Source organism: Perca fluviatilis, chromosome 8, assembly GCF_010015445.1.
Source record: "Perca fluviatilis chromosome 8, GENO_Pfluv_1.0, whole genome shotgun sequence".
Classification (NCBI taxonomy): domain Eukaryota; kingdom Metazoa; phylum Chordata; class Actinopteri; order Perciformes; family Percidae; genus Perca; species Perca fluviatilis.
The window spans coordinates 25,996,214-26,020,310 of NC_053119.1; the positions used below are offsets into that span (position 1 = coordinate 25,996,214).

The 24,097-nt window shown below is 41.9% G+C and overlaps 1 protein-coding gene across 1 annotated transcript in view; it reads right to left on the bottom strand.

Annotated features, from left to right (window-relative positions):
* Nucleotides 1–24,097, bottom strand: part of abtb2b (ankyrin repeat and BTB (POZ) domain containing 2b) — a 50,685-nt gene that overhangs the window by 19,814 nt on the left and 6,774 nt on the right. The gene's annotated exons all lie outside the window — the stretch shown is intronic.

Consider the following 24,097-nt stretch of genomic DNA (forward strand, 5'->3'; position numbering starts at 1 on the left):
TTTGTGAGCGGCCCAAACAAGCCTCCATAACTTCAGAAACCATCCATCTACACGGCTTCTGCAGAAGTCCCAAAACAGTTGCTGGTAGTATTTACATAGTGTATTTGTAATCCTGGTAACATGTAACCCACACCGCTGAGGGCAAATAAACACACAAGGGAACGTGAGCCTTGCTCCTAACACATTCAGGAAAATAAACAAGGCCCACAGGGACATTAGGCTAATACAAACAAAACAAAGGCACACTGCATCAGAAGCAGGCCAAGGTCTCACAGTAAGGAATATCAAGACAGACTAAGATCGACTTAAGAATTCAGTGTTACCGTAGATATTTATTACCCTTTAAATCATGGGCATTTTATAACATATACAACGCATACTGTACATGCTCGATGCGTACTCATCATATCTGCAGATGATTTCCAGATGTCTGATGAAACAGTAGATGATAGCTAAGGTGGATATGACTGCAGTATATCAGAACACTCCGTAAGATAAAAGTTTGGTATGGGTTCATATTTAGGATGCCATCAATCAGCAGAGTGCTAAAAGGGTCACAGGCCACCAGAAGCCCAGGACCCTAACACACCCTACTCTGACCTTTATTACACACACACACACACGCGCATTTGTGGCACTATCTTTGTGGGGACCTGTCATTGACAATGCATTCCCTAGTCCCTTACCCTAATCTTAACCATCACAACTAAATGCCTAACCTTAACCCTTACCCTCACCCTCACCCTCACCCTAACCATTACCATAACCATAACCTAATTCTAACCCTAATCCTACAACCAAGTCTTAACCCTCAAACAGCCCTTTAAACTTGTGGGGTCCAGCATTTTGGCCCCACAAAGCTGTCGGGACCCCACAAGTATACTGGACTCCTGTTCTTTGGACCCCACGAATATAGTTAAACAAACACAGACACACACACACACACACACACACACAGACACACACAGACACACACAGACACACACAGACACACACACGTAAGGATGAGTTTTAAGTCTCAGTTCTGGATTGGAAGACTTGGTGTTTGTTCTTACATAGTGTTCCTCTGGATGTAAATACTTTAAAAGGCTCTAAATACAGTAGTACTACTGACTCCATTTTAACACTTTATAGAAATGTAAACTAATTAGGTGAAATAACGGTTTCTACTACACTAAAATAATACGATTGCATGCTCTATATGAAGGATGAAATCACTGATTACAGTACATTTCTTTTGCAAGGTACTCTATCTACTATCATGGCTTGGGGTGTAACTACAGTCAATCTAGGACACGTGTGGTATTTCCTCTTTGAATGGACTCTCAGGAGACCTAATCAGCTAGACAAACTGGACGCATGATGTTAAGGAGAACATATGGAAACTTGTCAAACCTCCCTTACCTCCCTTCATAAAATCAGATAACAGAAAGATTATGATATGTAACATTTAAACACCAGGTTTGCGCTTTTATTCTACATGACAGCTGTTTTCAGACTAATTGCCAGTGAAGAGATAAAATCATTCTTATATAACCCGAAGATGTCCTCCTGCTCTCTTTCATTGCTTTTCCAGTTAAGGAGAGAACACAGACTGCTGTTTTCTGCCTTCTATTATCTCTCTGCTGGATTTTAGCTCCCACACCCTCATTAGCTTTGTCTGGAGCAATATGTGGTTGTGTAAGAACCAGACTGTGCTGTTAGCTACTGTGCAATCTGGGTGAACACGGTTAGCTGCCCAAAGGTTAACCTTTATTTTGGCTTTAGCGGCAGAAGAGAGCTATCTGCCAAGCCAGAGGAAAGGAGTGGGTGATGGTTGGGGATAGAAAAGAGAAATGGAAAAGAGGAAAGATGATCGGGGCAGGTTTGTGATTTATTTACAAAGCCTGAGGAAAAAAAGCCTCCTCATCTCAAACTCCCCCTACTCTCCCAAAAGGGAAAAGATGGGCTGCCATCCCTAAAATGACATTCCCATGTGCTTCCGGCAAGCGGTGTCCTCTCATTGGACCCTGAGAGGGAAGTTTAAAAGAATTCCCATAATATTACTCTGATGTCTCCTCCTTTCAGCACCCCATGACACAAGAGGAGATGAAAAAAAGGTTTTTGAAAGAAAAAAAACAGCAGACTGAATCCAGGCAAAGGACAGAATATTTTCAAACTAGTGGTTCACCAATAAACCTTTTCACAGAATATACTTGTTTTGCCTATCTTTTGGCACTTATAATATTATGAGATATTAACACATACAGTACTGTGCTCAAAGCTGGAACAAGTTTCCAGAAGGTATGCATCAAAGGTATGTCCAGACTTTGACTACCTTTAAATTCAGGTTATGTTCTATATTTGGCATCTGCAAGTGACCACATAGCAAAGCAGAGGTGATATGTGAAAGTTACAATTATAACTTATCCAGATCTCCCACAAGCAAGGATGGAGGTGGAGCTTGTGAAATGCTATATATTTAGCACCGTTTTGTACTAAATAGACCACATTATGTGTGCTGGATATACAGTATGTTGCAGTGAGTGATTTGTGTTATGAGTGAGTGTGGCAACACAACCCGCGTTGTCTGCGTGAACTAGCGAGCTGGATTTGCTCATTTTATACTGCAGGGTTTATGTCCCAGAGTGTGGGCTCTGTCTAATAGATCACCTTGTTGCACAAACACACTGCTTTGTCATGCACACAGCAGTTGCCAGCACAGCCTAATTTGCAACATGGTGTCAACTGTGTATATGGACACAGGCACACATAGTATTTCACAATAAAAAGGAGAGGTAATCTATGAGACAGGTACAGTAGTAAATCACATGTGCTGGATGTAAACATCATCCAGTCTGTATGGCAGGCTGTGTGCATCAACTGCTCTACAAAGACAGTAAGAGGGAAATATTATTGCAGAGAGTTGGAGGTACAGGGCTCATGATATGTTGACTTCCTAAAAACAAAGTCTAGCAGAGAAAGAGAAAGTCACTTCAGTCCACAGTAGTGCTTCATAAATGAAAAACATATTGATTGAATTAAGGATATGTTCACTCCAGCAGAGTTATGCTGCCAAAGGGAATCTAGTCTCATACAAAAAGTGAAACTCCATGTTTCCCTCTCACCCCTCTCTCGTACTTTCTCTGCCCCATCTGACTTGTATAATATGTGCTGACTCCCCGTTCCAACACAATGGAAACGGCTGCCTCTAGCAGAGTACCACTGCTACAAAGAACATGTGCGTCAGACAACCAAACCATCCACAAGCTTCAACACATGCCTGTTCACTCACATATGCACAAATAAACACCCATGTCTGTGCATATAGAGTATGCTTGTACTTCTTTCATGTGTCACTTCAGGTACTTTGGTAACTTTGACGAGCTTTGCATTTGCAGCTTGTTAATCAGTGGTGGAATGTAATTAACTACATTTACTCAAGTACTATACTTAAGTACAAATTTGAGGTACTTTACTTGAGTCTCTTCTCTTCATGCCACTTTCTACTTCTACTCCACTACATTTCAGAGGGAAATATTGTACTTTTTACTCCACTACATTCATCTGACAGCTTTAGTTACTAGTTACTTTACAAATCCAGATGTATGTTTCTAAAATGTGAGAATTTTTCTGCATTGAGAATGTTTTATTTTTATTATTCGATTTTTTATAATTTTTTAGCACCATTTATCATTTAGACATACAGAACAAATTCCACAATACATGCCAGGTGATGTCAAGTGGGGCCTAGAACAGATAAACACAAATTGAACAAGAACAAATACCCTCTTCCACCCCTCACCCTCTGCGTCTCGAGGAAAAGAAACAAACAAACAGAAATCCCACCTTGCCTAATCGCTCTCCTCTAGTTCTTGTGACGCTGAGGTCATTAGGTCTGATATTTGTGCTGCTGTGCTTTTCCATAGGTCTATAGTCGATGACTTGGCTTTGTTAATCCTTGCTGTAGAGAGCTCAAGCATAACTATGTCCAGAAAGAGCGTTTTCTTGGTTGCAATTGAGCCAGCTAGCCAAATCTTCCTCTGTCTCTCAAGCAGGTGTAATTTAGAGTCATCATGAAGTAACAAAACAATCGGGTCAGTAGAAATTAGATATCCTATCACATCAGGAGTACTTTTACTTGTAATACTTTAAGTACATTTTCCTGATGACACTTACATACTTTTACATTTATTTATTTATACAGTGTGGTACTTTTACTTAAGTAAAGGATCTGAATAATTCTTCCACCACTGTTGCTAAACATTCCTTAAAATGACAATAAGCACGTGCATAAAGGTGGGTGAAGCGTCTGGAGTGCTAACATTTTCATAAGACCTTGTGTGTGTGAATCATTTTATTCCCCATTCATCTCTTCGCCTTGGACTATCTTTCCACAGAAAAATAGAGGAAGGTTTTTCATAGCGATGGCTGCATTCTCGAGAGACCTCTCACATTATCGTGTTAACTTTCCCATGTTCTGTATACTCTCCTGAACTGCCTCGCGGTGTATACACCAAGTTTTATGACCACCATAACTACAGTGGCCTCCATGACAGAGTAGTAGGTGTTACATGTAATGTAAATACCTCATTCAGAAATGGCTTGATTCCAACTTATGTCAGAGAGACTCATGCCTCCTGAGGTGTGAGAGCCATTCCGATTCTGTCTCATTAGCGTGGGTAGGGTGTGGGGAAAAAAAAACTGAACGTGTCGGCTGGTGTGTGTGTCTATGGGAATGAGCAATGGTATGCAAATGAACATAGTTATTCTGACTCCTTGTAGTGTGATTCACCAAGAACGTCACATTACGTTATTTATTATTATCTATTATTTCCGTCTTTAAACTCTATTTGCATAAAATATATTAAATGGTTCAAAATAGAAACCTAATAACTCCTGGAGGACTAATTAAACCAGTATAATGAACCGGTAAACACTTAAGAATGCATTCAGGAACTGTTGAAGCACAGCTCTGCTCCTTTTGCTTCTTGTATTAAAATAAGCCAATTAAAAACTATTTAAATTTCGACCTCACAGAAAACAAAACCAAACATGTCAAACATTAACTTGATGTATCCTGAAGTTTTGTTTTAATTCTTTTACAGAATTTTCTTTAGCCTATATTTAGCATGCCTAAAATAGACAAAAGCGAAATCTTTAGAAATGTTAATGTAGTTTCAATTGATTCTGCCATATTTTTTTCAAAGCTGTGGCAAATATTCGCACACCACCACACTCTCAGTATTCCCACAGTCCCACCCCATTGCTTGCTTCACCGCGGAACCCCAGCCTGCGTCATTTGGGGCTGATGTAGGGCCACAGGCCAACCAGGGCCTGTCCCCACCACCACCACTAATATCACGAGCTCCAGCATCTCCAGTACTACGTGCATCATTATAGGCACTGGAAGAGGCTGAGGATAAGACAGCGAGGAGGGAGTGAGAGAAGAAGCTGAGAGAAAGAGAGGGACTGAGGGTTGTACAGCTTTGGTGGAAGACGAATGAGTCATGCAGAGGAGGGATGTAACTGAGGAGGGAGGGGGGGGGGGCGAGGAATATCTGAGACTGTGAAAAGGGTGAGGCAGGGAAAGACAAGTGGCACAAGGGATTTATTCTTTTGCGGCCGTTATGGTTGCATTTCTGAGGTTGACCCTGCAAATGTCATGTGGGAATCCCAGCTACAAATCACGGCTGAAATGTACCACAAAGCCTGTGGCAGTCCCCAGCCCATCCAAACTATCTCTCAAAACCATTACAGCTCCTCCTAGCTCAGCCAAGCTATCCCTCACAATGATGTTGGACATACTGCCATAACAAGGTCAGAAAAATCCAATAACTACTTTTTCATTATACTTAAAAGTTTTTGAAACTTTGCCCAGCCGGGGCTGTCACTCTTGATTAGGTGCTTTGATGAGTCATTTATTAATAATATTGCCATCAAGTTAAGTTTCAATCTATTGTCAGACAATCATAAGAACTTTGATTGACCTGCTAATACAATTTGCCAGAAAACACTTGGAGTTTGAGCTAATAGAACTTAACACATCACTGGCTTTCCCACATGCCTTGACTCTTATTATTTGTTGTTCTTGTGATAGCTCATGTTATATCCCAATGTCACAATTTGTTCTCCTTGAGTCAAGTTTGTGTTTCTTTGCCCACAGGCTTGGTAGCAGCGTTAGGGTAGAAAAATCTAGGCTATGGAGGACATCACTGCTTCTCATGCCTACATTTTCAGCAAATATTTGGAAGAATATTTGGATTTCACCTTCAATAAGAGGCCAGGAAAAACAGCTCTAAATTCTCAGACCATGGCAAAACCTCCCAACTGCAATCAACTTTGGATTGAATTTCTGATTTTGAAATCAGTTTGTACACATTTCTCACTATGCCATGAGTAAATATTATATCCATTTCAATCATAAACATTTTACTGCTCATTTCTCTTCAAAAACATCTCACTCAAAGGTCAGTTTAGTCACTTTATGTTTAGCATTATCGGTAGAAAATGACAGTTGTACTTGACAAGGCTAGAGAAAACTGAACACTTGTGCGACTGACATCAAAACATCATGTTGCAATAAGTTAGGTCATATTACTACTAACAATACTACTAACAATAAACAGTTTTCTGTTAAAGGGATCCAGACCTTGAAAGGTTCTTTGTGTGTTGCCATATTCTTTTACACTACATTTCTGTTTCCACCAGCTCAGCGCTGATAAAACTGCATTCTTGGAATATAATCAGTCTGTGTTTGCTGATTTGTTTTGCTACCGCAGAGAATGTGTGAAAGAGAGAAGGACATGATCAGCTTTGCTCCTGCTGTATCCTCCCAGTAAGCTTAGAGAAAAACTCACATCTCAAGAGAAACCACACACACACACACACACACACACACACACACACACACACACACACACACACACACACACACACACACACACACACACACACACACACACACACACACACACACACACACACACACACACACACACGCAAGCACCTGCCTTGTCTCCTTAAACAGCCTCTTCATTCATTACATGGTGGATCAGAGAGTCAGGGAAGGAGGCTTCAAAGACACTTCCCCTGCCCAGAAAGGAGCTGTGAGCTCTGGCCAGGAGGCTATATGCTAGTCCCTGTGTGGAGGCTGGAGGGTGGACAATCACACAATCGCACAGTGTCTGACCAGGCTTTTATTGGGTGTGTATCACCCCCACAGTATCCTGATCTCCTCTTTCTTTCAGAGAGTGTGTCTTTCACACAACAAAGGACACACACATGCTTGTGCTTCATTTCATGCCAGTGGAATCCATAGGCCAGATGTGATCGTTCACTCACAGGCCTGGCCTCTTGTTTTCCACACTTAAAGGCACCAAAACACCTGTTTTTCACACATCCAACCTCACCCACACCCACACACACCACATTCTTCTGGCCATTTCTTAAGAGATTGTGTGCCACACACAGGTCTTCTGTTGGAGGCACTGATCATGATTTCTGAGAGAATAACAGTGAGATTGATGAATGAACTTCATTGTATGTCTCTCTGCAGAACCAGAGGGATAAGCTTCATTCAGTTATAACTGCAGAGATTCAGCATTCAAGGTTAAAAATATCCATGTGTTTGCTTGCTCTGGCGGACCCTCATCACATTCCTTATCTAAACAGAATTCAAGTGGGACAGAGGGGCATTTAGAAACCTAAAGTGGTCCATTAGTATTTGGGCTAAAAATAATCAGTTAGCATATAAGCGTGTCTTTCAGAATACAAACTACCTATGTGGATTTGGGGGCAGACAGAGAAGCATTCATAAGCTGAAGATGCTTACAGTACACTTGACCTTTCACTGGTATGAGAGATCTGAGATGTTTCTGATTTAAAAGGCATCACAATTACTGATCTCGCTCACACAACCACATACACGCCTGTTAGAGCCTGGTAAAATACCATGATAGACAAGTGAAGTGGGGTCTGGTCGATGTCCCCTGACACCTCTGGTGACCCCTGGCTGCAAGGGGTCACGGGTCAGAGATGGCGCTCAGCTGGGGCTAAAAGAGGAAGTAACCTTATCAGCTGTGTAAAAGGGGACTTCCCTAAGTCACTGAGTGAGAACATCCAAACACATCATTAATCAATGCAAGACAGAAGCTAAGATAGAAAGAAGAGGAACGCTTTGAACCGTTTGAAACAAAGGTTTAAAATGTAGTTCATGCTCACAAGCTTTAAGTAAGGTGTTTGGATCTGTCCACTGCTAGAAGTCTTCCTGAAATCCCAGTGTGCGAAGCCACAACGATTACATCTGAATCTCCCCACTGGGTATGCTAAGTCTTCAAAAAAAATCAGGCTGTCTGCATTCAGAAACTCTGACATGAGAGTGTTGTAATACTGCAAATGTTACTGCAAGTCTTAAGGAATATAAAGTTGTTACTACAACCACCATGATCGGCTCTTATGGAATTAAACATCTAGTATCACTTAGAATGATATTGGGAAAACCTGAGGAGCTCAAACAAATGCAAATAGACCACCTTAAAGGGATATGCCACCATTTGTTGAAATAGGGCTTATCACGGTCTCCCCAAGCTGTAGATAGATGGGCCAACCTCATTTTTTGTGCATGCATTGTTTTAGTCCGGTGCAACACCGGCAGCGCCGCCGCTAGTTAGCTTAGCGTAGTGAATGGAATCCTATGTTGCCGGTTAGCATGTTGTGAGTAAAAGTGAGCCAACAAAAGACAACCTAATTACTTGCACTGAGACAAAAAATGCATTGGCCCACCTATCTACAGCCAGGGTAGACCGTGATAAGCACTATTTCAACAAAAGGTGGCGCATTCCTTTAAAGTCCAACGGAAATCACATTTAGACATACTGTTTTGTAGTTGGAAATGATACCTTCGTGTTTTTAAAAATATATTCCTAATAGCTTTTTTGTTATTAAAAGGAAGAAATGAAAATTCTATACATCTCAGCCGACAGGAGGGCCGTGTCTGTGTTTGATTGACAGCAGCCGGCAGATGGTATTATTGAAGAGTAAGGACCACATCAGCATCTAAATGGGCCTAAGTGACATTTGCAGGTACGTTTACATGCACGTACTGTACCATGTGCAGCAGCTGAGCAGCTAATTAGCAATCGAGCCTGCAAACTGACATTAATGTTTGCTTAGTTGCTCATACAACAAGCTCAGTTGCAGGACAAGACGTATGTTTATGTATGCAAGTTAGATAAGAAGGAGACTTCAGCAGGAAAGCTAATGAGGTTTCCATCTATGTAGACGGATACTTCGTATTCCGTCGAATTAATGCAAGAATAGGGGGCGCCATCATACCACCAAAATATAATAAAATACACATTTCTCCCTTATGGATTCAGAGGAATCTCCAAGGAGAACATAGGACTAGTGAAACATTTACAGAGCAGATATGCAAAAAATTAAATAAAAGCTATTTAATTTCAGTTGGACTTTAAGTGGTTCTAACAGTGCCACAATGTAACTGTTGAGCTGTAAATGTGGTCTGCAATAACATACCTACCACCACCCCCGAACACACACACACACACACACACACACACACACACACACACACACACACACACACACACACACACACACACACACACACACACACACACACACACACACACACACACACACACACACAAATTAGGAGTGGTAGCATTCAAGATGGTTTTGGTTTCCCACAGCCCTAAAAACTATCGCCATAAGCTCCTCTACACAACTAACCCTAATCCTAAACATGGCTTCAGCATTCTCCCCCTTTTCCTCTTCCCTCCTCTACTCTCCCTCTTCCTCTCTCTAATCATGTTTTATATTTTACATTTCAGGCCAAATGTGGTGCCTGTGGCTATCTAGTAACATTCAACATCCCCCTTCTTCCATATGTGACGCCACTCCACATAATGTGCAGCAAAGGGACAGTATAGCTCCATTATTGGATGACTAGGTTTTATAGATTTTATTGGCTTATTGTACAGTACTGGGGCTGGAAATACACTATACTGTATATGGAGGCTGCTGGTTTTGTTTTCTTAATGACACAGGACGATGGATATTACACACACCCTGCAATAACATCCACATAAACATCTAACCTCAAACCCGCCCCCTCATAATCAAATCCACTTTTGCTTTTGAGGTGATGTCACCATCTAAAACTCTGCCAAGAGGTGTTTGACAAATAAAAACTCAGGAGGGCAAAATTTAATGGTGGCAATACATGCACTTTGATTCAGAGACAATTCTCATTAGAGTCATTTTTAAAAGTCAAAAGCTCACTATGACTTTAGTAAAGACTGAATCTTATTGGCTGCAGCAGGTTTTTTTATTTGCCCATTTTTAAAAAGAAACAGTTAACCTCCCTTTTAAGAACAAGTTGCAGTCTATTCAGTTCTCCAACAACACTATGGGCAGCAGGCTGGGCAAAGAGGCACACAGTGTGTATGTCAGTGTGTGTTTGCACTAATTGCTCCCATTCTGTCTGTGTGATCAGCTCATTTTCTCTCAGCTGGACCCTCTGGAGAGTGAGAACAGAGAGCAAGTCAGTTTTGGATGGCAGACAACACACTCATTGAGGAAAGGCCTGAACCTGAACTCTATATCGTCGCCGTCCTCAGTAACACATTCAAACATACACATTAACAATAATCACAGTACTCAAGACTGAGTTGGAAGTTCATATTCTTTTCAGTAGAGAAAAGTCCAAGTTTAAGTTTCATTGCAGGTTTCTGCTGTGTGGATCTCTCTCAGATGCCTAAAAACACTTTGAACTTCAGAGTGTGTGCTGTGATGGATGTTTGAAACCACTTACCACCAAATAAACATGACCTCTGGCCATTTGGTGTTAGCCAGATGCTACGTCTTACCATTATGAAATTAAGTAGTGTCAGCCTTGAACGTATAATTCATATTAAAAACTGAGCAACATATTTGAACCCTGATCAGTCTGCGAGTAAAGGTTTGACAGAGGGCAGATATCTGGAAGCGCAAAACTAATTTTATAAGGTTGACCAAGTGTGTGAAAATGCAGAATTTTAAAGGTTACAGTTGTTTTAAGCTGGCAGGACCAATTCACTAAAGCTTTACCATTTCCACAGTTGCATGCTCAGGTTTGCCAGTATGTATCCCTTGTCTACGGACTCCACTGTCTTAGTGACATAATGTGACTCATCAGCTTTTTCAAGACTTGACTTGCAGATTGATCACAGCTTGCATTTGTATCATGCTTGCTTATTAGTTTTGTCATTAATGTACTTTCACACTACAACACCTTTAAAATTAACATTAAGACTGAAATAACCTCAGCAGCCTTACACTTCTGTCTGAATCCTTAAAAGGATAATTATGTCACTCATCAATTACTTATTAGATTGAGCTTCTACCTCTTTTTCTAACTCATTTCCTCCCTAATTCTTTACAAACTAACTAAATTGAGCATTCACACATCAGACCAGATATTAATGAACACACTTTGAGAGTGCCATGCTGTGCATTTCACACCAGAGTGATATCCACAGACAGTTACAAGTTCTTCACTTTCAAAAGCTGTACGAGATAAATTAACAGCACCAAATCCTTCTCAACTTCTCTGTTCAGATGTAAATCTTGCTGCTGCAGCATGGTTCTCACAGTCCAACAAGAGATTTTGATAGAAAGACTTAGGAGTTTGACATTTCAAAGAACTGGATCCAAATTCCCCCTTGTAAATCTAAAGCAGCCTTCTGCTGATTAACATTCCGTGTTGGGCTGGGTAGAAAAGCAAAATCATGACGCAGAACGGAGTGACTCAAGGGGGATGGTGGATGGATTACGATGAGAACTGGAGGTTCACTTGCTTTTTCAACCACTCTTTTCCTTCTTTCTCCTACTCTCCCTCTCTCAAACTAAATCTTTGGACTGAGTTCGACAGCAGAGTGGAAAAGAAGCTCAGGAAAGGAAAGGCAAACCACTTTCTGGGCAGCCACCAATTGTTGTTCACTCACACAGACAAGTGTGTTGTACAGTATGTTTGTGTATGCCTCTGTGTGTGCTACAAGGTGTGTCTTACTTGTCAGTGCTGTAGTCAAGTCCACCTTTGTCGAGTCCAAGACAAGTCCAAGACCAGGACTAGTCGAGACCGAGTCAAGACCAAGTCCAAATGAGAGACAGTTAATTCAGAGGCAGAGAAAAAAAGAATCCTCTTTAAGACGACTTACTTACCCATTTATAATTTATGTGATGTAAGAGACAATATATCTTATACTTTAAGACTATAATTTTACATTATTTGTAATAATCAAAAAGCAAGTCCAGAGTAACACACTAAAGGATCAAATTAGGCCATATTATTTACTTAAAATATAAAATGGAAATGTTCCCATTCTTAAACGTATTACTTGTCCTGAAGAATTCATAGTACCATGGGCTCACTGACGTTGTGTCTGTGGCCAAAATGAAAATGATTGATACCTGATGATTGAGGTATATGCCGCCAGGCGTATACCAGGGGACCAATCTCAATGCCTGTGGCATCAATGGATTTTGAATTAAACTAATTCCTGTTTTATGAACGAGCGAGCTTCATCAATGGTTTTGTTTTGAAGGAGGAAGTTACTTTAGAACAAAAGCATATAGCGCTGGACTCGGTCGAGACCAATTACAATATTTTGGCGAGTCCAACGGCTGAGTTCAAGACAAGTCTGAGTCCAAATACCAGCGAGTCCAACACAAGTCCGAAACAACAGCAAAGTCCGGATTCAAGTACTACAGCCCTGCAGACAGTGATAGTAGAAGTAGAAGTATTCAGGTTCTCAATTCCACAACTCAAAAATACTCCATTATGAGTAAAAGTCAAACGTGCAAAAGTATACTATCACAGTAAATGTAGCCTACTTTAAGTAACAAAAGCAAGAGTACTCATTATACAGACCTATAAGTGTTGTATTCTGGCATATTATACTATAGGATTGTTATTATATTTTAAGTTGGTCAAGGTGGAGCTCACTACTTTATACACTGTTAGGTAGTACATAACATAGCATCATATTTAAGAGCTGAGTTTTGTATGTATCTCCAAACTGAACTTACTTGAGTATATGCACTTTCCATTAGTGGCTACAGACATGGTAGTTTAAGTGATTAAAACTTGCATGGTCTGCTCAATAAACAAGAGAGGCTACATTTACTTCTATGGACAGAACTATTTGCTGCATTATACTTCTTACTACTATCACGCTCCAATAAAAACTGCATTAAGAAAGAACAACCTCCCACACACTCACTCCATCCCATTATAACCTACCATGGATAAAATTAAATAGAGAGGATGCATTATTTCATAGGTATCACAACTCAGCAACATTTTACAGCAGCGGGCAGTGAACGGAGCAGAGCTTTATTCAAAAGGCCCACAGCTCTTTTGTCTGCAGTAATGAGTAGGGCTGGCCCATTTATAGCGGTCTGACTCTACTGCTGTCCATGCCATTGTTGACAACAACTGTTCTCGCTGTGAAACACAGGAGAAAGGGGAGAGTTCAATGCTGGGAGGGGGATGCGTAGCGGTCGTAACATCGGATGGTTAGAGTGGGCAGAGCAGCTCATACAATTAGTCAGGAAATCAATGCCACTGTTGGAACATGTGTAAGAGCGACATACTGGCAATAAATCAATGGACCACCCAACCTCAGACACACATGATGACATTCTGATAAATGTGCCCGGTGCAGAATCACACAAATTCTCACAGAATTCAATAACGGTATGCGGCAAGCATTGAGGTGTCATCAAATACAGGGGCAGAGAGAGGGGATAGAGAGGGGAGAGAGTTCAGTTTCCTGACAGCCTGGTGGAGCGGGCACTGAGGCTTATATATATATATATATATATATATATATATATATATATATATATATATATATATATATATATATATATATATATATATATATATATAAAAAAAAAAAAAAAAAAAATATATATATATCCATAAATCCATATATAATATCATATATTAATTATATCCATATATCCATATATCCATATATATATATATCCATATATATATATATCCATATGTGTGTGTGTGTGACCTGGGTGTGTAAGGGATCTGCAGGGCGTGTCAGGATGTCCACCTCTTTAACATAAGGCAGTAAACTACCTTTAAGCAGACCAGTCGCCTCATTCAACTGGCTGTATGACCCATCTGACACCCAAAGGGGTTTACAGCTCTACCCTGACCCTCACACACAGCCACCCTGCACACACCCCTCACATACACACTGAATACAGAGGGAGTTGTCCACACCTCAAAAGAAGTTTACTAAAAAGGACCATCCTCTTATGCAGTTATGTCACCTTTTGACCCAAACATCTTCACATACAAAGCGACACTTATTCACACACTCACATTAATGCTACCCAACCCTCCTCTATATGTCCATGAGCTAACAAGGGCCCATGTGGTGGTCAGCACTATGAGAAACATTACAAAATGTAAAGAAAGCCCCACTGTGTCCACATCATTATTACACACAAGTACACACACACAAGTACACACACACAAGTACACACACACAAGTACACACACACACACACACACACACACACACACACACACACACACACACCAACAGTACAATGGTCATGGAACTGGGGGTAATAATAATAACAAAAGCAAAAAAAAAAAATGTTTAAAAAGATAGTTTTACCTCTTCTATTTTCCTTGTTTCAAAAAAAACTGAACAGTAAAAAACAGTAAGAACAGAAATTCACTTTTTGCTTGAAATGCTCCAAACCCAATAGGCACACGTAGACATTGCCTCATTTTAACCACAACACAGACACACACACACACACACACACGCTGCTGGTGAAGGATGTTTTGTTTGAAGTCTATGTCGTTTGTGTGCTGGGACTGATAAAAGTATCACTCTCTTCCCTCTTTCCTCTTCCTATGGAAAAGATGGTCAGGCTTATGTGACAGTCTCTGAACTTGATTGCACACTTGTTGTGCTAGAGAGGGAGCTAACTAGCAAAACAAAACACAAAAAAAACAAAACCAGAGTAAAAGAAATGATAAACAAAGGGAAGAATTAACACAAAAGAGAATAAAAGTGCCAACCTGTGAATATGTGTCAGATTATGTGTTTTCTTGGCACTATGGTTCATTTTTGCTCAGGATATATATATAAAAAAATGGAATGGAGTGCCATTTATTCCTGTCTGATGGACACATTGATAGCGGAGTTATGTAAATCCATCATCAGTGTCAGTTCTGCCCTTCAGCGTAGGTGAAATAAATCAAGTGACAGGTCATTGCTACAGTATGACCCATCATCACTACAGTAGTCTTGTCATTCAAAGACAAAGCGGACAGTGTTGCGACTCCAATACAAACACCTCACATACACAGTGTTAGGATTTTTTGCTGCTTCTTCTCTGCAGAGGGAACCTGCTCACACATTCCTCACAACTTTATTTGTGTGGCTGCCATTGTGGGAGGTGAGCTTATGTGTGTGCGCAAAGGGGTGGTGTTTGTTGCCGTGTGTGTTCCCAGCTGTTGCCTGTGCAGGTGCTACAGGCAAGCTTGACTCAGTGTGTGTCATTGAAATACTTTATAAAGGTCATTTCAACAACCTCAGACAGGTTTAATCTCCGCAGTCTGTTGTTATGTGTCTGTCCGTGTGTGTGCTTGTGCCTCTCAATGTGTGTGTGTGTGTGTTGTGTGTGTGTGTGTGTGTGTGTGTGTGTGTGTATGTATATATATATATATATATATATATATATATATATATATATATATATACTGTGTGTGTGCGTCTGTATGTTATGCAGGTCATAAGAGGCTACTGATCCAGGGGTCTCTGTGGACCACCCACTGAAGCCCTCTCCTCTAAGCAGCAGATGGAAAAAGAAAGACAAGGATGACAGATGAGTAGAGATATCACCTCAAGGGGGACTGTTGTCTTTTTCGTCTCCTCCATATTTCTTCTAACTATGAAACCAGAGCACTTTAACAAACCGAGCAATTTAAGCAGTACAAGCGATGTCAAAGCCAAAGGCCATTTGCCTTTTAACTGCTTAGGAAGCTGGGCAATTCTCACGAGTGTGCATGTGTGTGAGTTAATACATTTCTTCCTGAGTATTGCAGAAGACCCGGTCAATTCACTTCAACTGATGTTCCCACAACCCTTCCCAAGCCACAATGGCTATATAATAGCTGACAGATTTTAAGCCCTTCCTAACACACAAAAACACAGAAACATACACCCTGGCGCGCACACACACACACACAAATTTTAGACTGGCCACATTGTATATTACCAACTACGCCCTTTACAGAAATTAATAAAACCTAGCTTGGCAGGAAACAATCGATAAATCATCAAGGACGACACACACTTCTTGAGTGAGACTGTATTAATGTGAACAAAATCAGGGAATGGGAGAAAAGTTTCCTGTACTGTGCTGTATGATCGACTCACTCAGACTTGTAATATGTGCTGAGTGTCAGGGTCCAACCACCATGGGTATTGTTAGTAAATCATGACGAGCGAGAGGTGCTAGCCACATCCTGACCACACACACTAAAACACACAAACCCCTCTACCCTTCCCAGAGAGGCCAGACTGCGCAGACACCCTTTAAAGGAGTGGTGTGGGTGTGTGAGTGTTTTAGAGGAATGTTTGTGTGCAACAAATGGGGGGAGAGGACTATTCTTGCACATGATCGCACAGCTCCTGTGCAAACAGCAGAATGAGTGACAAATCTGTTTTCATTCTCCTTTTCCCACTGTAGGGTCTGTCTGGGTGCGACGATGGCGGCCCGAGCATGTGTGCGGGCCCTGACAATCTTCATCGGCTACCCCCGCTCGCATTTGTTCTCTGTCTGACAGGTTTTCACTCGACAACATATCTGTTTACTGCCCACTGTTTAAACCTTTACCTTTTTTTATTCTTGCCCCTTTTTTTTTTTTTTTTAAATCCTGTCTTATTCCAAGATAAACAGCAACCCCTTGCTTTGCCCGCTCAGGAAACCCCATGACCACATATGGCTAGACAGACAGAAGTAGAGGCTCGTGGGATATTTCATTCAACTGCTTGCGCACGCACGCGCATACACACACACACACACACACACTTTCCCTACCCTGGGACAACTCCCATTCTCCAATTTCAGCCTGTGAAGTCTCAGAAGGGTTTGCAAAAAACTGCAGGGTGATAATTAGCTATGCTTTACCTTTTGCCTCTTGAGAGAAACATTGGAAGAAAATATCACACATCATAATGAAGATGGGAAGGGGCTGGGGAAAACTTGTGTAAAAGAGCAATTGTGCATGAAGACAGTGATGGTATTTCAAGAAGCAAATGGAAAAAGAAGAAGACCTCCATCAGCCATCCTCTCAGCAGTTTGATACCCAGAGATTATTGTGCGTATTTAAAATCGAGCTACAGTCTCCTGGCGCGAGTGTGTGTGTGTATATAATGATGCCTTCCCCAGCCGTTGTCTCTGAGCTACAGCTTCCCAGGAGCCAGACTCCAACAGAAGCCCTGTGCGGGAAGTCTCTGGCTGACCCTGGACCAGAGGAGACGACAACTGAGACGGACGAAAGAAAGGAGAAGTGAAATAAGTAAGGAGAAAGTTTGGAAGACAGGAGATGGAGGGGAGGCCAGTTTTTCTCTGATTCGATTTTCAGACTGCGGTGACACACAAACCGGCTTACAGGCATGCATGCACTGACAAAGATAGCCCAAACAGAGAGCCAGAGAGTGTTAGATGGAGAGCTGCATGTAGAAAATGCACAAGCCAGGGCATGAATAGTAATTGACCTCATTGTGCAGGCCAGCTAAATGCTGACCTCACCACTCCAACACAAGTTGGTCAGAGGGTAATTACGGTCTCCAGAGCAGAAGTGCACTAGAGCCAAGAACCACAAGACAGGTTCATCTCCTGCTCTGTTTCTTTTTGCTTCTGTTTTGCTTTTTCTCCTCTGTGCTTGTCACTGTCTCTCAATCCCTCCCTCCCTCCCTTCCTTCCTTTCATTTTCCACTTTGCTTTGCTCTCTGTCAGTATCTGTCAGCACTGAGCCAGGTAGATACATTGGACCCACTTTCGCCACCCACAAGGGTCTTAATCCCCACATGTTCAACCATTAAAAAAAAAAAACACATTAATAACACTTCTCCGCTCTCCTCTGCTGGTAAAGTTGTTAACGTAACAGCGCAGTGTGCCACACCTTGTAAAAGTCAAAATTTTTCAAGTCAAATAGTTTTGAAATCAGGGCCCGTGTTTCTTCTCTATCCATCAGTGGTTAGGAATTTATATGCAAATGCAGGCGAAGCCACATACAAACATTAAAAAAATACAATGTTGCTCCCCTTTGCAGGAGATGATGATGACGACATTTCAAGACTTGTGTGCAAAACACAGGGAGCAGCAATAGACAAATAGTGGAACGAAGAATAAAGAGAAGGACGCGGGGGAGGAGAGAGAGATGGAGCTCTTGGGAGGTTTCCATGGGGTCAAAACAAGAAGAGGGGCCTCCACTAAAGATTGTCTCTCCCAGCATGGGACTGGAGATGATAACTATCCATCCAGACATGATGGATGTCAGGGATTCTTTTCCTCTTTTCTCTCTCACACACACACAGCAGATATCACAACAGACATCCTAACAGACATCTCAAGTGATTTTTGGTGTTCTTTGAGAGTGTGTGTGTGCGATGGCTGTTCTATGTGTGTTATCTTCCATCTATTCAGACACTGGGATAGAGCCACAATGTTATCAGAGCCACAGAGACACATCAAGGCATCTCCTCCCTGTGCTTTCACATGTGCGATTGTCTCTCTGTTAACTGCCATAAAGTGTTCCATTGTTCTCCTGACATCCGACTGCCTCTCTTTTGGATCCTGTCTGCAGACTTCATGTCAAAACAAAGCCTGTCGGCATAACGAAATAAAACCAACTTGTTGACATGCTTTCATAAAACCACCTCAATGAGTAAAAACTGCTTACAGTCCAGCTGGGGCTCAGCTGACCGGCTGGGTGGGTGTTGCAGTATTTATGACTTGCTGACCCTCAGGCTGACTCCCTCCCATTTGCCCACCTTAAACTCCTGACACATCTGCCCCTTCCACCCCATCATGCAGACACACACACACACCCCTTCTTAGCACCTGACTGGACTGCTCAAAGGCTCCTTCTGTGGGGGACATCACTGGTGGAGAAATTCTCTTCCAAAAAACAGACTAAAGACAAAGCATGGAATTGTTAAGAGTTTGCTTAATGGCAGAAAGGTGTGTTGACCTCTCCAGCTTCACGACTTCCTCCTTCTTGGCCTCTGTCAGAGTGAATGCCTGGCTGGGTCTTACATTATATATTTAACAACTGGCTGCTTTTCAGAGTGCCTTTACGGCACCTTTTACAGAAGCACCATAAGGCCAGGGCACTGACACGCAGACACATGTATATACAGTACATTATGTGTGCACTGTATGGACTGTTACCTAATGTGAAACACATGGATAAAAATGAGAATGCTTGTTCAATAGAGCCAAAATTAGTCACACTTTTGTCCACAGGCCCCGCGGTTGGAACAAATGTCTAATCCTAACATGTTTAATGATCCCAATGGGCTTACATAGTGTTAAACAGAGTCAGGTTTGATGAGCTGATGAACATGTTGGCATTTTTAGAGGCTGGATTTTGCTCTTTGAGGTGGAGAAGAAAGGAAAGCTTTGAGGGGTGCTCTGCGCTGGCTTGAGCCATGGTCGGTTTAACTGCTGTGACTGACTTCCTCTGCAACCTGCATAGACAGAGACACATACCAGCACAAAGACACACAAGATACTATTAGTCCAATTCATATTCACACATTATGTGCTGACTAGTCTCGCATTGCCAGACTTATCTCCACAGTTCTGCTGAGGAGGGTCTGGCTAGTCCACACTTTCCGGGAAAGGAGAAGAACATCCTCTGGTTTATTGGCATTTCTTCAAACCAATCACAATCATCTTGGGCAGCGCTAAGCGCCAGATGGAGCAACGGTGCCTCTGCAAAATAGCCTTGGGAAGGAACTTGTTTTGGTGGAACATGTTCAAAAGTTGTTTTAGTGGTGCAACAGAAAACTCAGATTACACAGATAGTCTAGCTAGCTGTCTCGATTTACCCTGCAGAGATCTGAGGAGCAGTCAACAATAGTCCTCATTAATCAATGATCAGAGTTTAAAATTCCAACATAAAGAAAGCGGAAGGTGAGGGACATCCAGCAGAACCAGAACAATCCCGTAAATGAAACGTCGACCAACACCACGCACACTGACGAATTAAGTTAAAACACGGAAAACAATGTGCACCCATCTTTACAAGAAAAGCATCATCTTCACAGGGACTTAGCTGTTTGACACAAGTTAAACGAAAGAAAATTCCATCCTCAAACAAGGCATCCTTTCATCAGTGTGAATTTTCACCACATACAGCCCTATTCCCTTCTTCTATCTTCTCCCTCCATCCCTCTAATGCTCAATAGGCATATTATGTCAATGTTGGAGAGGAAACTTGGCCACCATCGCTGGAGTATATTATGTCCAGCACTGTCAATGACCCTGCAGTGGCCCACAGATGGCCAACACAGATAGACAGACACAGAGAGGGAGGCTGCCAACACAGAGAGACACGGCAGATGTATCTCAATAGACAGAGCCTATTAATTCACCAAAAACATTCAAATGCAAAGTTTAACATACTTATATGGACATGTGCCCACACATGCACACAGTTATATACAGATGTAACCCAAAGTAGTGGGAACATACCAAAAAAGACATATCCTGTACAGACACACAGTAACAAAAACATAGGTCAGGTCAGAGTTTTCTTATCGCAGCAGCCCTACGCGTGGGCAGTCAAGCGGTACAATTTTTGCCCACCATGCAAACACAACATAGACTCAAACCCAAACATACTCCTCAGGATTTTCAAAGGAAACACACAGATGTGGTGATTATGTGTAATAAGGAGCCTCTTAAGTCTGAAGCGGAAACACAGGCCAGCATGATGATGACTGTTCCAGCTCTGTCTGTGTCCCCTAAACATTATCTAAACCTTTATACGTTTACGCACACCAAACCCTAAATAACAGTGTGTGGCAGGGGGTCACACCTCCAGTTCTCCATCACTAACTTTCCCTAAAGTTACACATCTTCTTTTGGTTTCCTATGTGATCTGAACTGATTATTTTGGTTCCAGGAAGAACACATGTGGTGCATGTGCTGTGCAGATCTTATTGACAGAAAAAGACTAAAGGCTACGGCCAAGGGTGTCCCGTCTTGACAGAGTCTGTTTTCCTGTGCCCACATGTGTTCTCCATATGGCCCTGCTCTAAATGTGCCCCTTCCCTCCACTAACCACGAGGGAATTCCAGGAAGCCTTACTGTACATGGTTTGGTCTAAATATGCAGTGTAAGCCGCTGTGGCTTTTTTAATCACCACGTGTCTATCTGGCTGACCTTGACCCAACAGGTGATGTTTTTGGGAGATGGCACTGGTTGCAGGGTTGCGGATGGAAAAGCAAATGTTTTGGAAAATGAAAAATGTAAATGTATGCTGGGTTGTGCTGCAGACAGAAAGTGGTAATTAGAAAGAGGACATGGTAAATATGGGTAAATAGGATAGATGAACAGACAAAGTTCCAAGTTGAGGGCAGGAGCCAGAGAATCAATGTGGGTTGAGAACAACCTTAAACAACAGTAAAGAGAAACAGATCAAACGTAGAGAGTCAATATTTAGTTAAATGAGTCTGGTGTGTTTTTTGGGAGACTGGAAAATAGATGACCAGGTTTCATAGAGCATAACAGGAGAGACACTCTCAAATCAGAGTGACTTTAAATGACTTCACAGTTATCAGCAAGACTTGGGGGAGGGGCGACGTTTCTTGTGATGTGGGCAAAAAGAGATTCAAACAAGCTGCTGAGCTTCGATGTTTATGCATGTGTTGTAGCTGACTACGTTGCAGGCTCGATGCATAAACAAACACATTCCAGTGTCTGACAGAGAGAGACGGGACAGTTGAGAGAGGGGAGGGTGGTAAGAGAGAGAGACAATGAGTGTTACCCCTATTCATAGTGGCAACAGACACCCTGCATCTTTTCCTGTCACTGTAAGGTCAATGGACTTTTCAGGGAAGTAAGACATAGCAGAACCCTCTCTTCCTGGTGCTTTTCATTCCAACAGAGCTGCATCTCCATGGTTGTTTTAGTCAATCAGGGCTAGACACCCCCGGTGTCTCCTCTTATCACTCTGTAATTGGATGCCTGTGTTAACTGTCACTCAGCCTGCCCTCAATCCACTCTGAAGACAGAAAAGGCAAATCCAGGCTCTCTCTCTCTCTCTCTCAAAAGCCCAGATACCAGTCAGAGGAGAGAGACAGATATGGTAGAGACAGCAAGACATCAAAAGCAAAAACATTCAGAAGAAATATCAAAGGCTGCGGTGGCCTACTTATGGCTGAAGGGCAACATATCACACATACAAACTCACACACATGCACGCACACCTCAGTTAACCTGTCATGATGGGCTTTTGCCTACTGAACCTGGCACACTCACCAACAAGCTTGTCATAGAATCCGCAGTTGCTTTTCCATTCTCCTTCTTGTTCTCTCTCTCTCTCTATCCAAATCCTCCTACTGGAAAATTGGCTGGCTGTTTGGGGTGTTGGAGAAACTGTTTCCAAACATCATGCAAGCTGTGAACTATTGCTCAACCTGTAGAAGATAGTCTGTGAGGCTGCTCCTGATTGCACAGTGTAAGGCAAGGCAAGGCAGCTTTATTTGTATAGCACAATTCAGCAACAACGCAATTCAAAGTGTAAGCCACATGTCTATAAAAGACAAGTTATTCTTACTGATATATTTCTATTTAAAGGACTTTTGGCTCAAAAACCAAACTGGAAGGCACTCAACAGTAAAGCAGCAGGGATGGAAGTCCTTAACAGTGTGTCTCTGTCCACTTATTCAGTTTGCTTACTCCACCCTCGATACATTCACAACCTTAGTCACACAAGTCAGAAGGAAAAGCATCTCCTTCTCTACGCCTGCTTCTATCTGAAAGTGAGTGTGTATGATCTGGGGGGGGGGGAGAGGCATCAGTGTACAGAGGAGTTTTTCTACCCATAGAGGTTTCTTTGCTAACATTGACCTTGTATGTCAACTATAGTGACAGTAAGATAGATAGATAGTAAAAATGCCTGCAACTTACTTATTTTTTATCTATATTATGACAGATTAAGCGACTTTGAGTCCATGAAAAGCGCTATATAAATTCAATTTATTATTATTATTAGATTGATGTGATCATAAATGTGTAAATGTGCACGTCTACTTGTAAATGAATATCTTTCCGTACATAAGCGTTAAAAAAGGAAAAGTGGCCAGAAGAGAAGAACATGTGTAAAACAGTGTGTCTGTAGACACACTGTTTTACACATGGCAATATATATCTGGGGTTTGCCATTCAGGCTCCACACACTGCTGCTCTGACTCCGCTGGACAAAGACGTCACTGACAGCATCACAAAAAGCTCACTCTTTTAACCCGTTTGCAAAAACAACAGTTTAGACTTGAAAGAAAAAGGAAAGAAAACATCTGTTTCATAGATTGACTGAAGAACATCCAAAAGAAGCCATGTCCCTTTTTTTCCCAGTGCCGGTTGATGGAAGTGCGCGCACACACACACACACACTCACACACACACACTTCCTCAGCTGCAGAGATTTGGCTCTGGCTACACTGATCCCAATCAGAGATCATCTCTTCGTCAAATGCTCTATCGTTCCATGGCTCCATCTAGCCAAGTCAGTATGCCTCCAACAGATTTCACGAGAGAACACAGCAAGGGGTTATTATAGCTAATCCCTGGTCAATCAAATCTGTTTCCACTTAAACGACACACTCCCTGAACCCCCTCCATGCTCTCTCTCCTCACTTTCCCCCACCAGTCTGCCCATCTGATCTGTTTGTGTGTAATTAAATAGTACAACCAAATCCCCCATAAAATGGTTCTGTATCGACTACAGTAACTGGCTTCAATTCTGTTGGAGCACACATGCAGAGAAACT